At 37.1% G+C, this 18,920-nt stretch overlaps 1 protein-coding gene across 2 annotated transcripts in view; it reads left to right on the top strand.

The window, feature by feature from the left end:
- The window catches only part of SINHCAF (SIN3-HDAC complex associated factor), a 48,359-nt gene extending 30,447 nt beyond the window's left edge, over positions 1 to 17,912 (top strand). Inside the window, exon 7 of one of the 2 annotated variants that reach the window (XM_081059617.1) lies at positions 16,195 to 17,912. The gene's annotated coding sequence lies outside the window, so the exon portion shown is untranslated. The remainder of the gene's footprint in view (positions 1 to 16,194) is intronic. The other variant, XM_081059613.1, reaches the window with a different exon arrangement.
- The last annotated feature ends 1,008 nt before the right edge of the window (positions 17,913 to 18,920 follow it).

The following is an 18,920-nucleotide window of genomic DNA, read 5'->3' as shown; positions in this document are numbered from 1 at the left end:
TTTTCCTACTTCAGATGCTTCATTGGTCCAGGGTTCATCCTCAGCCCTCTTCCCAGACCACATCCATTCCTACTGTCCCAAATAACTAAAATATGCAGGCATTTCCCAAGTTTATCTCCAGAGCTTTTTGTCAGCCAGGGTGCTGGCAGAAATAGATAGCCTACTGAAATTGGATAATTTGAGGGAAGTTTAATAAAGGGACTTTACAAAGCTGTACACAGGGTGTAGGGAAACCCCAAGGGAGAGTCCAGTTCTCAGGGCTGGTAACAGTGGGGCTAGTAGTATTGGGTGCTGTTACTACCCCTAGGTCTGAAGGGTTGAGGGAAGTGTAATGGAACGAAGAGACAGGCCATGTGAAAAAAGTGGGAGATTGGGGGAAACGGTAAGTATTCCTGTCACTCTCCTGATTGACCAACGCCATCATTAGTGCCTTTACATCTCTGATCCGTATCCTCACCATCCTAGAACTAGGCAACACCTACTTATTTTTTAGGTTTCTGCTTAGCCACCACATGGGGAATGCTTCCCGAACAGCTACTCCACCCCCAACACACCACACACACATGCACACGCAAGTATGCTAAGTAGGGCCCATGGGGTCCATGAAAACAACCATCTCTTCACCACTATAGCTCCAAAGGTCTAGAGCAGTGGTTGTTAGTATGTAAGTAGGAGCACAATAAACATCAGTTCACTGATTGATTATAATTTTGTATATTTGGAGGTCATGTTGGTAGAAGAGTTGAATTTATGCTAATGGTCTTGATGAATTTTAAGAATTTAAATATTAAATCTGTAAAATTTTAACATACTGAAAAAAATGAAAGGGTAATACAGTAGTATAACCCCCTAGATCACCAACTGTTAATATTTTAACCACATGTACTTCATTTAATTTGTTCTGCAGAAAGGTGACGATATGACGCTTCATCCCTGAATACTTAAGCATTCCTCTCCTAGGAATAAGGATATTCTACATAAAACCACAATGCCATTGCCACACCTGAGATGATTAACAATAACTCAGTAATATCTAGTATGATCATCTGTATGGAATAAGTTGCCCGTATTGTCCCAAAACGTCTTTGAAAATTAGATCCTCATCCAGGATCTAGTCAGGGTTTATGCATACATTTGGTTCTGTCTCTCCTCTTTTGATCTGGAATAGTCGTACTTCCCGCCCGCCCTTCCCTTCATGACATTGAACTTTTTGAAGTATACAAGTCAGTTGTATACTTCCCATAGCCTGGATTTTTTATAGTGGTTTTCTTAGATTTGGATTACACTTTCTGGCAAGAATATAGCCTGGGCTGTGTGGTTCATCTCATTGCATCACATCAAGAGGCACACAGTATCAAGTTCCCCCACTGCCAGTGATGCCAAGATTGATCACTAGGTTAAGATGGTGACTGCCAGACCTTTCCATTTTAAAGTACATTTTTTTCTTTTGTAAATAAATAATCTGTGGGGTGACAGTGTGAGGCTTTAAACATGTTATTCAAGTATTTATTGAGCACCTATGTCCAAGACCCTATGAATGGTTCTGAGTAGTCCCCTTGAGGTGAGAGATGTAATCCTTAGGTCCATTGAGGAGCCTATCCCACTAAGGTCGTTGTGCTTATTCTTGCCATTTAATTGCATTTGACTTTTATTTTCTTGATTTCTCTGTAGTTCCCATTCAGAGGTAAAGATGTGAATAGGCGGTAGGATTATGTTTGGCACATGAGCTTATTAATGTCACCAGGGCAGATGAAGAAACAATGGAATTAGAGTCAGTAGACTTGAATTCAAACCTTGGTTTTGGTACTTAATGGCTTTATGATCTCTGATAAATTTTCTCTGAGCTCATTTCCTCCGCTGTGAAGTGGGAGAAATAATAGCACACTTGTAAGTATAAAATGATAGAATGCATCATGAAGGACCTGGCCTGCGATGGGTGCACAGTGATAGGTTTGTACCATCTTTTGTCCTTTTAATCTAACACAGGTCTAATTGGTATGGTAGGAATGAAACTTCTTTTATTATCTGTAGTTACAGTGAACACTGGAAAGGTCTTAAACAGTTCACATAAAGACACCTATCCCCTCTCCCCCCAACCCCCCAAAAAAAATCCCTAAAATATTCTTAAATTTGTGTTTAAAAGAGAAAATATATTCACTACAAGATTATTATGCTTTGGTAGCACGTGAATCCCAGGAATGGGAAATTGTTTAGAGGGCATAAAGCAATGCCAGATATAATTAAGCTACACAAAAATGTGCTGAAATCCAGGGAGTGGCCAAGATAGGCTCTCAAGGATGATACTGGAAGGGTAAAATTTGGTTGTGCTAAAAGTACTATGGAACCAATTCATAAAACATGCTGAACTAGTACAATATACTTCTTAGCCTCAAGACCCAAATCTTCAGTTAGTTTAAGCCAAGCCACTTAGCTGCCTGCTTTGGCCAGCCTAGCCTGGAACAACTCCAAGGGAGCACCATTCACACTACCAGAAATGCTGCCCCCTTCCTCCAGTTATGCTGGCGCCAAAGAATGTCACTGGAGTGCAGTTTCAGGGGGGTTTTTGGCTCCAGTAGCTTGAGACTCTGCTTCTTAAAGTCTCCATTAGACAGATTTCAGGTCTGTAACATTTTCTTTCTTTTCCCAATAAACCAAAATGAGCGATGCAGTAGGAATATCTTTGGCTGTTTATAGAGCATCCTGGGGATGTCAGTCTGTCGATTGTTAAAAGGAAGGAATCTGTCATAGGTAAACGTTCTAATTTTCATTTTCTTCTGAAAAACAAAGACCATTTCATATATTCTCAGTAAACTGAATTATTGAGCAGGCTGCCATGTAGAACTGCCAGTAAAAACTAAGCCCTTTTCTATTATTTTAACTGGCAAGTTTTTTATCCTGGCCATATAGCTTCCCTTATCATACTTATTACCGTGTTTCCCCGAAAATAAGAGCTAGCCAGACAATCAACTCTAATGCGTCTTTTGGAGTAAAGTTAATATAAGAACCAGTCTTATTTTACTGTAAGACCGGGTCTTATATCAGGCCACGTCTTATGTTTTACTGTAAGACCGGGTCTTATATAAGACCGCGTCTTATATTAATTTTAGCTCCAAAAGACGCATTAGAGCTGATTGTCCTGCCAGGTCTTATTTTTGGGGAAACATGGTACTACATGAATGTCCACGAGGTGGTGCTAGTCACACACAGTGCTCTGAGGATGTTTTAGGATCATCCAGTTTAGCACCTTCATTTTACCTGCCTCCTTAGTGACAGAGCTAAAGCTGGAGCTAATTCACTACTTTACTGACGGCTAAATCGTTATTTTCGCTTAAATGTAAAGCTTAGAAATGTATGTAAAAATGTTTGGAAAATCTGTTTCTATTTTATTTTGACCGAGATCATTTTAATCTTTAATAACTAACAGTCAACCCTTACCGTTTTCTGCAGTTAATTTAAAATTCTCACAAAGGAGAACGAAAACATACTTGTGCTCCTTCTCCAAATGCCCTTTTCCCAGAAGACTGCCATTGTGAATAAATACACACTATTGTGGGACTCAGTTCTTGAATATCACGGATGCTGTGGATAGTCCTAAAGGTTGAGGACAGCCTGGATGTCTGTTCAGTATGGTTTTTGGAGATTAAGTTGATGCCACACAGTTGAGGCCAGAAGTTATCAAGCCCTCCCTAGAGCCTCTGTTTGATCTGGATGTTACTGTAGCATGTTGCTACTGTCTGTACAGCTGGGGTTTCCCAAGTAGTAAAACAGACTGATCCATTGAGGTATGCAAAGTAAAAATTAGAACCCCTAAGTTTTCATCATTCTCTTTTCTCCTAATTTTAGAAATTGAGGTATAGTCATCATATGTTATATTCGTTTCAGGTATACAACAATGATTTGATATTTGTATATATTATGAAATGATCACCACGTAACGTCCGTCACCATACAGTTAAAAAAATTTTTTTTCTTGTGATGAAGAACTTTTAAGACTGATTTTCCTCTTATGTTTTAAATGTTTTATAATATTAGCACAGTGCTATATATTCATAGTTTATTTTAGAACGGGTACATACTCATTTTTTACTGATTGAGAGAGTTACGTACTTCTCTGTATATGTACTGCATGTCAATAGGAAGTTTAAGAATATTTGAAAATCACTGCTCTAGAGACTATAGATGATGGAGGGCTGGTAGTGGGGGCTGTTTGTTTTCAAGTCCAAGAGATCATTTTGGTGAAATGTTAGAGAAAGTGGGTCTATGGACCTTTCCTAGATTTGAGGGAGAAGGAGGAATGACAGTTGCCAGAACTGTCTTAAATTACATGCTTATCAAATGGTTGTTTCCTCTCCCACAGTGTAATGTTTCCTCTCTGCCTTTATCACATAGAGTGGTGTGTTTTTCAGAATGGGATATCCTCCCTCAGGAATAAAGTTATTAAGTGTGCCTTGTCATTGATGGAAAGGAGAAAAGAAAAACCCTGACTTTACATGGGGACTTCTAGTTTCTTCCTTTGCCTACCATTCAATTGGATACCCACAATTCTTAGCCCCAAATTATATTTTTTTAATCATGTTGAAACTCCATAGAAAATAGTAGGAATGACCAAACTGGTTTATTCATCAAGGATAGGTCTCCACATTTGCCAAAACTATTCAGGGCGCTGAAATAGGCTGGGACAGATAAAACTGCTTGCCAGGATTTGTAAGGAAGGTTAAGAGTGGAGGGTAGAAAAATCAGTTATTTAGATTAAGCAGTTGTAAAAATGAAGCTACACAGCTGCCCTAACTTGACAGATAATAAAGAATATGAGGAAATAGTAGAAAGAGGTTCTCTTGGAACAGAATCAAGTCAGAGCATTTTAGGAAAAATTGTTAGTGGATGGTAGAAACTAAGAAAGCTTGTTTCAGGCAAAATGAATGTGATTGTATAACTAAATAAAATAATAGATGTTGCGAAGTGTTAGAAATTTACTCAATCATCTATTTAATAAATAATTGAATTCTTATTCCACACCAGATACTGAACTAGGCACTGGAATATTGTGGTGTACTACACGCTATCACTGCTGTCAGGGGCCTTATAATCTTGCAAAATAGACACTAAGAAATGCTACCACGGAGTAAGCACAGGGTGCTAGTTAGCACATGGAAAGGGTTTCTAAACAAGTCCCACTGGTTCAGGGGGAGATAGCAGGTGACCACCTATTGAGTATTTTGTGCACTTTAAAAATCACATTGTCTTTTAAAAACTACTTTAAAACTAAAGTTTTTAATAAACTCGACTATTGCCCTCATTTTACAGATGAGGAAGCAGAGGCTCAGAAAGGCCAACTAGGAAGAAACAATTTTGATGCAAATATCCAGAATTTCTGTAAGTAGAAATATGAGAAACTGAAAGATAATTTGAAACGTATTTATAGATAAAAGAAACAATTTAGCCTCTAAAAAATTTAAGCTTCTTTGGGTACGTTTATTTTCAAACTTTTTATCAATGTATAATATTAAATTGGTGCAAAAGTAATTGCGGTTTAAAAGGTTAAAAATAATTGCAAAAACCGCAATTACTTTTGCACCAACCTAATACTTCACGAGAAGAGCACTTTCATAAATGTACAGCTCAGTGAATTTTCCTAACTGAGCACACTCATGTAACTTTCATCCATGTTAAGAAATGGAACATGACCAGTTTTCCAGAAGGCTCCCTCTGTTCCTTTCCCTTACTTCTAAAAATGTAAATTAATTTTGCCTGTTTGCACACTTTATGTATATGAAATTATATAGCGTGTCCTCTTTTCTGTCTGGATATTTTTTTGCTCAACCTTGTTTGTGAGATTCACCTATATTGTTGCATATAGTTTTAGAACATTTATTCTCCTTGCTATATAATATTTCATCATGTGAAAGTATCATATTTTTTCATAGATATTTGGTTATCTTCAATGAACATTTTAGCACATATCTTCTGGTTATCATATGGATGGATTTCTGTTTGATATATATTAGGAGTGGAATTTTTGCATCATAGGATACGCATATGTTCAGTTTTAGGAGTTATTGATAAATGGTTTTCCTAAGTGTCTGTACCATTTTGTACCCTACCAGCAGTGTATGAGAGAGCGTTCCGATTGCTCCGTATCTTTGCCAACACCTGCTATTTTGCATCTTTTCATTTTAACCATTCTGGTCACAGTTTAGTTTTAATTCATATATGCCTGATGACTGATCAGTTGAGTAATTTTAATATGGTTATTGGCTGTGTGTATGTCATCTCATGAAATGTCTGCAGTGTCTTCTGTCATTTTTTATTGCTTTGTAAGAGTTTTTTATGTATTCTGGATATGAGTCCTTTGAGGGTGTGTGTGTATGTGTGTGTATATGGCAATTCTTTCCCACACTGTAGGTTGTCTTTTAGATCTCTTACTAGTATCTTCTGAACAGATGTTCTTAATTTTATTTTATTTTGGGGTGTAAGAAGGTGTGTGTGGCTTGGTCAACTCCAGGTTTGGAGGAACTGAGACCTGAGAACTGTTGAGTTTTTGTAGTAGTTGCAAACACTTTCAAATACGTAATTGGGGTGGGAATTGTTTTCCCCCCAGCTTTACTGACGTGTGATTGACAAAATTGTAAGATGCACAATGTTATGATTTGATGTACGTATGTATTTATATGTATTATGAAAGGATTCCTCAGTCAAGTTCACTAACACAGATGTTCTTGATTTTAATCAGACTAATTTATTACCTTTTTTCTTTATGATTAATGTTTTTATATCCTGTTTAAGAAATCTTTGCTATAGGGTATATGTTAAATGGCTTTTATATGTAATGGAAAAGGAGGCTTGCCATTCATAGGGAGGGGAGCAAAAAATAGTCAATCAGAGGAGGTCGGAAAAGCAGTATTGCGTGGGATTTATAAAGTACAAATTGAAACTGCAAAGTGTGCTCTCTACAGAAAATACTGCCAACTTGACCCTTATCATAGTGCATATTTCCAGTATCAGCTGTGCCAGACAGCTTGGAGAATCAAGAGGTTTTATCTTTTTACTCATCTGAGGGAGAGAGTTTTTAGGCTTCAACTATATTTAAAGGCCACATTTAATTTATTTTTTCACATTGTAAGAGAACTCGGTTACTACTTGGTTATATACAGGTTTCTTCTTTTTTTCTTTAATTTTTATTGGGGAATATTGGGGAACAGTGTGTTTCTCCAGGGCCCATCAGCTCCAAGTTGTTGTCCTTCAATCTAATTGTGGAGGGCGCAGCTCAGCTCCAAGTCCAGTCACTGTTTTTCAATCTTCCACCATCCCAGGTGGGAATTGAACTGACAACCTTGTTTTTGAGAGCTCGCGCTCTAACCAACTGAGCCCCCCTTCTGGCCGCCCCTCCAGAAGCTCAGCGGCTGCTGTTTAATCTCGTTGTGGAGGGCGCAGTTCACTGGCCCATGTGGGAATTGAACCAGCAATGCTGTTGTTCAGAGCTCGCGCTCTAACGAACTGAGCCACCTGGCCACCCCAGGTTTCTTCTTGTTTTGAGTAATGTATTATATGAATAAGTTCACACAATTTTTCTATTTATTTATTTTTTCTTTAAAGTTTATTGCGGTGACAATTGTTAGTAAAGTCACATAGATTTCAGGTGTACAATTCTGTAATACATTATCTATATCGCACATTGTGTGTTCACCACCCAGAGTCAGTTCTCTTTCCATCACCATATATTAGACCCCATTTACCCTCTTTTAGAGCCCCGTTCCTCCTCTCTTACCCCTTGGTAACGCCTAAACTATTGTCTATGTCTATGAGTTTTTGTTCTTTCAGTTGTTTGTCTTGTTCTTTTGTTGTTTTGGGTTTATATATCACATATCAGTGAAATTATATGGTTCTCTACTTTTTCTGTCTGACTTATTTTGCTTAGCATTATAATCTCAAGACCCATCCATGTTGTCACAAATGGTCCTATTTCATCTTTCCTTACCGCCGAATAGTATTCCATTGTGTATATATACCACAACTTCTTTATCCATTCATCTATCGAAGGACATTTTGGTTGTTTCCATGTCTTGGCCACCGTAAACAAAGCTGCAATGAACATTGGAGCACACATGTCTTTACGGATAAATGTTTTCCGATTTTTTGGGTAGATACCCGGGAGAGGGATTGCTGGGTCATATGGTAATTCTATTCATAATTTTTTGAGGAAACTCCACACTGCCTTCCATAGTGGCTGCACCAATCTGCATTCCCACCAACAGTGTATGAGGGTTCCTTTTCCTCCACAGCCTCTCCAACACTTGTTACTATTTGTCTTGTTGATGTAGCCATTCTAACTGGGGTGAGATGATATCTTATTGTACTTTTTATTTGCATTTCTCTCATGATTAGTGATGTTGAGCATTTTTTCATATGTCTATTTGCCATTTGTATGTCCTCTTTGGAGAAATGTCTCTTCAGGTCCTCTGCCCATTTTCCAATTGGGTGGTTTGTTTTTCTGTTGTTGAGTTTCATGAGTTCCTTGTATATTTTGGATAGTAGCCCCTTGTTGGAGGCACTTTTTGCAAAAGTCTTTCCCCACTCAGTTGATTTCCTCTTTATTTTGTCGATGGTTTCTTTTGCTGTGCAGAAGCTTTTAAGTTTGATATAGTCTATTCATTTATTTTAGATTTTACTTCCCTTGCCTTTGGAGTCAAATTCATAAAATGCTCTTTGAACCCAAGGTCCATAAGTTTAGTACCTATGTTTTCTTCTATGCAGTTTGTTTCAGGTCTTATGCTTTAAGTCTTTGATCCATTTTGAAATAATTTGGGTACATGGTGAGAGATAGCAGTCCAGTTTCATTGTTTTGCATGTGGCTTTCCAGTTCTGCCAGCACCATTTATTGAAGAGGCTGTCTTTTCTCCATTGTATGTTTTTTGCTTCTTTGTCAAAAATTATCTGTCCATATTTATGTGGGTTTATGTCTGGGTTCTCAATTCTATTCCATTGGTCTATGTGTCTGTTTTTCTGCCAATACCATGCTGTTTTCATTATTGTTGCCCTGTAGTACAAGCTAAAGTAAGGGAGTATGATACCTCCAGCATTGTTCTTTTTTCTTAGGATTGTTTTGGCTATTCAGGGTCTTTTGTGGTTCCATACAAATCTGATGATTTTTTTGTTTTAATTCTTTAAAAAATGCCATTGGGATTTTGATGGGGATTGCATTAAATCTGTATATTGCTTTGGGTAATATGGCCATTTTTAACTATGTTGATTCTTCCAATCTATGAGCACGGAATGTCTTTCCATTTCTTTGTGTTTTCTTCAATTTCTCTTAAAAATGTCTTATAGTTTTTAGCATCCTTGGTTAAATTTATTCCTAGGTATTTTATTATTTTTGTTGCAATTGCAAAAGGAATTGTTTTTTTATTTCTTTTTCTGAGATTTCATTGTTAGTATATAGGCATGTAATGGAGTTTTGTACATTGGTTTTGTAGCCGGCAACTTTACTGTATTCGTTGATTGTTTCTAATAGCTTTTTGGTGGAGTCATTAGGGTTTCCTATATATAGCATCATGTCATCTGCAAAGAGTGACAATTTAACTTTTTCATTCCTAATTTGGATGCCTTTTATTTCTTTGATTGCTTTGGCGAGGACTTCCAATACTATGTTGTAAAACAGACAATTTTTCTTTACAGTGGCTATTATCTTCACATTATGTAGGGTGCAACGGGTACATTAAACATGACCCTCTTTACACCAGAAAAAAATAATGATAGCTAAGAAGCCAATCTGTCTGGCTTTTGAAATATATATATTTTTTCATTGTAAAGATTTACCGTATTTGCTGGCGTATAAGACGACTGGGCGTATAAGACTACCCCCTAACATTTCCACTCAAAATACAGAGTTTGTTATATACTCGCCGTATAAGACTACCCCCTCTTCCGCACACCTTCCACACACCAAATAACTTTCAGTTTAAAATTTGCATCATACTTCTTTCTTTTGGCTGGTGCCATGATAGGGATGATAGGGGTTTGACTGGTCGACATTTTCTATGCTGTACTGTACAATGGTGCAGTATTGTGGTTGGCTGTTGGCTGTATACAAAGCCTGATTTGATTGGTCCCTGCTCCCTGTTTGCCCGCCCTGTCACTATAGCAGTCTGGTCCACCCTTGCATCAGCATCTCCCTGGGACCTCACTAGTGCGCAAGTGCGAGCTCTTCAACATTCTAACAGGCACCATGATAGCACAAAATCGCGAATCTTCAATGCATATGTAAAGAAATATACGGTAACCCGAATTTACCACACTCGCAAAATCGCCCACAGCCGACCATACACCCAGTATGGTATCGCGATTCGCGATTTTGCGCTATCATACTGGGTGTATGCTCAGCTGTGTGCGATTTTGCGAGTGTGGTAAAATCGCATAACAGCCAAATCGCATAACAGCCGAGCATACACCCAGCAGTGCTGCTGATGCCTGAACGGTATGTGGAATGAAGTGGGCGGGCATCGGGAGGCCACTATGGCACAGGGCAAGCACTATGGGCAGTCTATCTGAAGTGTACCTGGCGTATAAGACGACCCCCCCACTTGGAGGCATATTTTTCGGGGCCAAAAAATCGTCTTATACGCCGGCAAATACGGTAACAAACTAAAACAAACAAACAAACAAACAAACAAACAAACAAAAACCACTTGTAAATCCACCTCTCTACCCTCAATCCAATATCCATGAATAGCCTTGGTCTTTTGTCTTCTGCTCCACATCTCAATATCTAGTTCCTGCTTTTTTTCAGTAGTGGTTTATGTTCCGTTGCTACATAAGCAGTTTTCCAAGTCAGTAGCTGGTAGAAGAGTCAAGGAGGTTTTTACCCTGCAGTTTAATCAGTGGTGATGAAATACTGTCAGGGAGAAGAGATGGGAACGTTAATGGTTTCTATTTTGTTGCTCAAAGAAAAAAAAAAGTTTAGGGAAAGAGGAGTTAATCCATATTTGGAAAATAAGAGGATAAAGGGAAATTTATTTTCTTAATGAGCAAGGGTTGATAACTAGAAATGGTTTCTTCAGTTTCTTGTTTGTGAAGAGCCTGTGTATTCACCCACTCCTCTATGCCATATCTTTGTGTAGAATGTTTCAAAAGAGATAAAACTCAGCCACAGTGATCTGACAGTTAAGGTCCCAAATGAAACCTCACAGTGATGATTCTGGAAAGCACCAGACAAAAGTAACTAAGATAGCAGAGGTAACAAACAGAAATAGCACTGGCAAAAGACTTAGGCAGCAGTCCAATAATTTCTTGTTGATTTTTAGTCCTTTGCTTACAAAGAAAACACAATGTTTTGTTAGAGAGTACACTTTGCCTCTTTCATCTTCATTGTTGATGGAACTGTGACTGGAATTAGAAATCCAACTTCTATGTTTAAAACTGAAGCATTGTATGTTCCTTTTTCTAGGAACATGTCCAAAGTAGATACTTAAGATTGTATAAGATTTAGCTTACACAGAAGAATGAATTTGGATCCTTACCTCTTACCATATACAAAAATCAACTCAAAGTAGATCAAAGACCTAAACGTAAGAGCTAAAACTCTTAGAAGGAAACTTTAGGTATAAATCTTCATGATCTTGGATTAGGCAACAGTTTCTTAAATATGACACTAAAAGCACAACAATGAAAGAAAATAATGTATAAATTGGACTTCATCAAAATTAAAAACTTTTGCTCATTAAAGGACACTATCAAGAAAGTGAAAAGACAATGCATAGAATGGGAGAAATATTTGCAAATATTTCTTTAAAGAAGATAGACAAATGGTCAATAAACCCATTGAAAAGATGTTCAACTTCATTAGTCATTAGGAAATTGTAAATCAAAACCACAATTAGATACTAATTCACACCTACTAGGACAGCTATAACAATAATTTAAAAACAGGAAAATAAATGTTGGTGAGGATGGAGAAATTAGAACCCTTATATATTGCTGGTGGGAAGGTGGTTCTGGTGGTTCCCTAAAAAGTTATAGAGTTACCACATAAACACAGCAATTCCACTTCTAGGTATATACTAGAGAATTATACGCAAGAGAATTAAAAACATATGCCCACACAAAAACTTATACAAAAATATTCATAGTATCACTATTCACAATAGTCAAAAGGTAGAAACAACTCAAATGTCTATCAACTGTTGAATGGTTAAATAAAATGCGGTTTCTTCATACAATTGAGTGTTATCCAGCCACAAAAGGGAATGAAGTACTGATACATACCACAACATGGGTGCATCTTGAAGATAGTTTGCTAAGTAAAAGAAGCCAGACACAAAAGGCCACATGTAGCATAATAACATTTATATAAAGTGTCCAGGACAGGTAAACTTGTAGAGACAGAAAGCAGATTAGTGGTTGACAGGGGTTGGGGGAAATGCTAATATTATGAGGTTTCTTTTTGGGATGATGGAAATATTCTGGAATTAGGTAGTGGTAATGGTTGCCAAACCTTGTAAATATACTAAAAACCTCTGACTAAAAACTTGTATACTCTCATGTGGTTAAAATGGTAAATTTTGTTTTGTGAAATTTATCTCAAAAATTACAAAAAAAATTTGGCTACAAAGATTGTCCACTAAATTGCTATATTTAATATAGCAATTTAATATAGCAATTTATGGAAAGGCATACACTAAAATGTAGATAGCTCCGGGCAGTGGGTTTTTTTTTGCCTCCTTGTATTCTCTGATTTTTTCACAATAAACTGATGTATTTTTTTTAAGTTATGTTAAAAACAAAACTCAAGAGCCAGAAGGATTGTTTTTCATGACAAAAGTGATTCCAATTCTAGCTCTAAAATTTGCCTCCCTAGGTTTCCTCTCCCCTTCCTCTTTCCCATAATTAAATTATGGTGAAAGAATTGGCCAAAATGGATGAGTCTAGAAATTCTGAAGGCCTGTTCCACTTGGACTCTCTGGCTTGCCCAAAATTGTGGTTTCCTCAGAGTCAGGAAAACACCAAAATTGAAGGGGAAGCGAAGGGTCTCTAGGTAATAAAGAAATCGATTTAGAAAATGTCATTAGGCAAATGGTACATATAACTGATACACTGCCTGCAGCTTGACTATTTCCTCTGGCCCTTCTTACCTCCCTAGTGAAGGAAGTAAAAAAGACCAGTGTGTTGACAATAAAATTGTTACAGCAGCACCTGGGAGTGCTACTGTAATTATGGGTCTCCAAGCACTTTCCTGCAATTCTAGTTTTCAGATGTTTAAAACTGTGTTGTAAACTCTTCATCCACATTGAAACTTAGCACTTTTGACTGCAGCGCAGAGATTTAATTGTTAAAAACAACAGTGCCTTTTGATTGGGGAGAAAATAAGTCTAAAACATTTCTGGAACTCGGAATATATTCTTCCACATCATTTTGCTTTTAAAATAAAAACTTTTACGTGATAGTCTTTTTGTATCCTTTGCAGGTTTAAAACCAACATGGAATACTTACTATTAAAAAAAGCAATTTTAATGACTTACTGATGAAAGTTGAACATTTCTAAAAACTCCAATAAATTATAAAATAATTTTTACTATCAGCCACAAGGAAAATAGGAGACGTTTATTAGCTCTTTACTAGTTGTGTAACTTTGGAAAATTTACATAACCTCGGTGCTTTGTTTTTCTCTGAAAAATGGGATCATAATAAAACCTACCTCATTGTGGCAACCACGAGGTATGCCAGATTCCTCAGATCTTCCTTCAAGAGGTATGCCAGATCTTCCTCAGATCTTGCCTCAGATCTTCCTTCAAAAAACCCAGCCAGCTGTTCAGCTTTAAGGAGTGCTTTAGCCATTAGCACAGTTAGGATCTACCCCAGATTTTGAAGCAAGGTTGTGACCTTCAAGGTTGTGAGCCCCCTGCCAGTCACTGGGCTCAGTGGGGTCTGAGCATAGTCATTTCGGCCCAAGATGAGACTCCTCTAATGGGCAAAACGTTGCTCCCGAGTTCCTGATGGCCAAGACCTGGTAAAACTGCAGAGCTGTCTGAGGCTCCCACCGCCCAGCCTGCTGCTGCTCCCTTTCATAAGCGTCAGATCTGCACTGTGGTCTGAACAGTCCCTGCCCAATCCTGCCTTTTCCACCTTTTCTCTTTCACAGGCATTGTCCCCCAATAAACCATTTACATTCCCAACTCCATCTGCTTCTCAGAGGACCCCACTGACTCAGATTTGTTGTAAGCCTTAAGTGTGAGAGTCCATGATGAATGCTAGAGGGTGCCTGGCACATAGTAAGCCCCAGTAAATGCTTAGTGTTACTAACATTACGTGGTTGATTTTTAAAAATGAGTTTTTATTTTTGGACATGACTATTTTCTCATCGATTCCTGATTTGGTTTCCATGATCCTTTTTAACTGGTATATAAGTATATGATTGTACATACACTGACTGAAATTTTTTAAAATAAAAGTTTTATTGTTAGTATCCTGTGAAGGAAAAAATTTAAACAAGTGTTGACTAGCATTTGGCAAAGAAGTTAAAGACAATAAAGCAAAGAGGGTACGTGAAGTGAAGATAATAGATTCTCTGAGGACAGAAAATTTTATTTAACATTTAAATAGTGTATGTCATGTTCTCTTAACCACTCGCCTGCTTCCCACCTTCCTCATAAGAAGTCTTTCTTGTCAGCATTTAAAAGTTCTGTTTTTAAGATTCTTGGGTCTGTAGCTTAAATCTATCACCATCTTTTGTTAGGCTAGGCATTGTTTTTATTCCCCAGAAAATTTTCCCAAACTACTGTTTTTTAGTTTGTCCAATTCAAATTTGGGCTTCTTCAGCTTTTAGTTTTCTAAGAAATTAGATTGGCTAGATTTTTCTATGTCATTCCCAAACTTATTGACTATTTATTTGAAGTCATTTAAAAAAAAAATCTTCTGTGACGTGATTCCCATCACTTTCAAAATTGGAAACACCTACTGGATATTGATGGATAGAGCTGGCCATCAGAGATTGTAGAAATCTTTTATGCTTTTTGGTAAATCCAACACAAAATAAGCAATGCAAATATCCACTGCTTGTTTGCCATGATTGTGTACCCACAAACCCCCATGTTTGCCAGAATATGTCCCATTTTGCTGGTGAAACATACTTTATAAGTAAGATCCACCAGAGAAGTTGGTGAGGCGGGTTTTTGCCCTGAGAATCCTTGATAATAGTTGGAATGTAAGAAATGTAACTTTGTCAGAAGTATTCTCTCTAAAAATATAATCCTAAAGATCATCAGATACAATTTTGGCTCCTTGAGTCTTTGTAACTAATATTAAATATGGCTGGCATTTTCATATCATGTAAACAATCTAAACAGAGTATCAACTGTTTTATTCTTGGCTTTATTTGTTTGTTTGTTTGTTTTCTGAGATGCTAGTTCTGTCTCACCATGGTGGTTACTAGTCAGAAAAGCAAAGACAGTTTACTTCTTAGCGATGGACAGAGTAAAAGTTACCAGGAGTCTATAGGAAAGGCACAGTACTCTAAGCTGCTTAAGGGCAATTATTGTTGTACATGTAATTGCATTTTCCACAATTCTTAGCCTTAGTGATATGCATATTATAGTTTTTGAAAGTAAATTTAGAGGATGTGTTAAAATTTATGTGTTGTGTAAATTGTGGAGTGAGCTATAGTTTATCAATTTGTATGTGCTTATTATAAAGTTAAACAAAATGTGGATTTGACTACCTTAAACATGGTAAACTCCTGGCTCTTTCAGTATTATCTGGTTTATAACTTTTATGAATTCTCCAGCTTTTTTAACCAAATGAAACATTTTCCAAGGTATTAGGATGTTGCTGAAATGTTGCCTTCAGCAACTATCATGGCCAAGGATGGCACAGTTGGCTTTGCTGAGAAGTGAGCACTTGTTTTCTGGGGGTGCTAAGGGGCTGATCAGGGCGATGACAGTAAGAATAGGTAATCTCTCTTACTCTGTTACAAGGAACACATTCCCTAATGCTTGCAGCATATAACCCAGAACTTACTGACCATTTATTAGAATCCTGAAGAGGTGATTTGTATGTGAGAATAGAACAGGGGAAGAAGACTGCTAAGATCCCTTCTGTATTAAAAAGAACTGTACTTGAAAATTAGATTCATAATAATGTTTAATGCTTTATCAAGGATATTCATAAGTGAAACTGATTCCTCCCCCCCCCCCTTTTTTTTGGCAGGTGCCTGGCAGTGAAGAGGATAATGGCTATTGCTGCAGTTTGGTGTCATTGCCTTGACTTGGACTGTGGTGTCAGCAGTTTTCCCCACCATTGCTTTTTCCACCATCAATGCAAACGTCACCAGAGTGAAAAAGGCAAATAACGTCTTACTTTCATTATGAAAACAGAATCATTTTTTAATTCAGTCTGACAATTATACTCCTTTATTTAGAGTAGTCTGTTTTACAATTAATGTAATTACTAATATATTTGTATTTATATCTATCATCTTACTGTTTGTTTTCTATTTTATACCATGTGTTCTATGTTCTTTTTTCCCCTCGCTTTTTTTGCTTTCTTTTGGAGTAATTATTTCTTATTATTCCATTGCTCCCGGCCCCCATAGCTTCTTAGTTATTCTTTTACTACTACTCTTTTAGTGGTCATCCAACAGTTACAAGATGAATCCTTGATTAATTAAAATTTTAGTATAAATAAGTACATTTACCACTTCCTGGACAGTCTGAGGACTTTGAACACTTTTACTCCATTTACCTTCCTCCTGCATTTAAAAAAATTTTTGATTTTGAAAAAAATTTTATACCTTCAAAAAGTTGCAATAATAGTGCAATAAACTTCTACATACCCTACCAATTGTTGACCTCTCTCTCTCACTTTCTCTCTTCCTCTCTGTTTCCTTCTCCCTTTCTCAGTTTTGCTCTTAAAGCCTTTCAACTGATTGAATGAGAGTCTCTCTCAGATTCTCAAGGATAATCTCCTTTACTTAAAGTCACCTAATTGTAATTGTTAACCATATCTAAAAAATATCTTCACCTAGATTAGTGTTTAATTGAATAACTGGATACTATGACCTAGCCAATTTAACATATAAAACTAACAACGCACATCAAGTTTCTTTCTAGTTATAGGTCAAGGAATAGAACACCGTTTATACTTTACATTCGTTCATTCCTGTATTCATGTGTTCATTCATTCATTCGAGAACTATTTCTTGAGTACCAGCCATGTGCCAGACACTATGATAGATACATGGATACATATTCTAAGATCCAGACAACTGACTTGTAAATAACTATTACCATACAACCATTTGTTAGTTGGGACCCCCTTGTATATTTTATAAGCTATTGTCTTGTTTCTTTTGGACTTACTTTGTTTTCCTCCAGGACACATTCAGGAATGCATTTTTTTTCCATGACTTTCACAAATCTCCTTTTCAATAAATATAAATATCTCCTATCAAAAACCATATTTTAATTAAACTATTTGTTTCACCAGAAAGGTTGAGCTCAATGGAAGGGAGATCTCAGCTCAACTGAGCAGCTTATTTCCAAAAAAGCAGCAAGAGAGGACCCGTTGCATAAATGCTTTTCAAGCTTCTGCTTGCATCATGATTGCTAATGTTCCTTTACCCAAAGCAAGTATCAAGGCCAGTCCAGCGTCACGAGGTGGACTAATAGACTCCATTATCTTCATGGAAATTGCTGCAAAGAGTTTGTGGCCATTTCCCTCCCCACCCCTGTATATTACAATGGTTTGAGTGTAATGTGAAGCATATGACAGTTTGTTTGCAGCTAGTCAGAGGATCACTCCATGGAGACCAGTTGGACACATTCTGGGACATGTAGGGCTTTCCCTACCATACTATGATACTTTTTAACATAAGGGGGAAAGCTGGTGATTATATCGTTGGAGCAAACAAACCAGATAATTCAAGCATAAAAAAAAATCTCTTTCGAAACCTGCATTTTTGGTTTTCCCTTACATCAACCAGACACTTCCTCAATTACAAACTGTGCCCTTTGTTTTAAAGACGTTAAATCTGCAATTTAAATTACTGCCTCTTTGTTTTTTAAATACATGTGGACATAACCATTCTTCAACCTATGGAAGAATACCCAAAGTTTCTTCTTTTGCTTGATTATACACCTTCTGAAAGATTATTATTTAGATTCAAACTAAAACATTTTACTCACCTGGCAATACCTTTTTATATTTTTTAAAAATAAATACAATGAAAGATATATAATAGGTGCTTTGGTAGTTGTCCCCCTCCTCCCATGGGAAAATGACTTAGTTTTTGCAATACGACATGCCATGCTTTAAAATTTGGCAAGAAATAATGAAAATATACCCTTTAACAAAGTTCCGCTGAGGACAACTGAATAGCTAAGATACTTAGCTAGGCAAATTCAACCATAAACTTTCTAATTCTACTGTGTACAAACCTTCAGGATCTTGTAAGATGACCCTATTGACCTGGAAGCATGAATACACCGTTAAAGAATGAACAGATTACTTGCTTCCCGTCAGCAGACTTAAGCTCAGTATTTTCATGGCAGTGTAATAAAGCTTTGAGAAGAACACAGTTCAGATGATAACCACTAGCCAGAGAAAAGATTCAACTCAACATATTTCAGTTCTGCCTGGGGTATACTCATATGTAATTGGGTGCTTTCCTCAGTGAAAGCTGTACAAGCACATGTCCTGGAAGAATTTGGCTGCATTCAGTTCCAATTAACAAAGGGCATTTTTCAAAAATCTCAAGAGTTATATAAATAGCTGCAAAGGGTGTTAATTGCAGAAATAACGCTGGTTTATTGAGTGAATAGCCATGTGAATGAGCTTTGTAAGCTCTGCAAAACACTCGAAAAATATTTGTCATACTTTTATACTTGTTACCCAATTCATGCACACAGACTCCTTCCACCTTCCACAAAATGATT

This window comes from Rhinolophus hipposideros (genome assembly GCF_964194185.1).
Source record: "Rhinolophus hipposideros genome assembly, chromosome: 9".
NCBI lineage: Eukaryota > Metazoa > Chordata > Mammalia > Chiroptera > Rhinolophidae > Rhinolophus > Rhinolophus hipposideros.
This window is presented reverse-complemented; position numbering and strand designations above follow the sequence as displayed.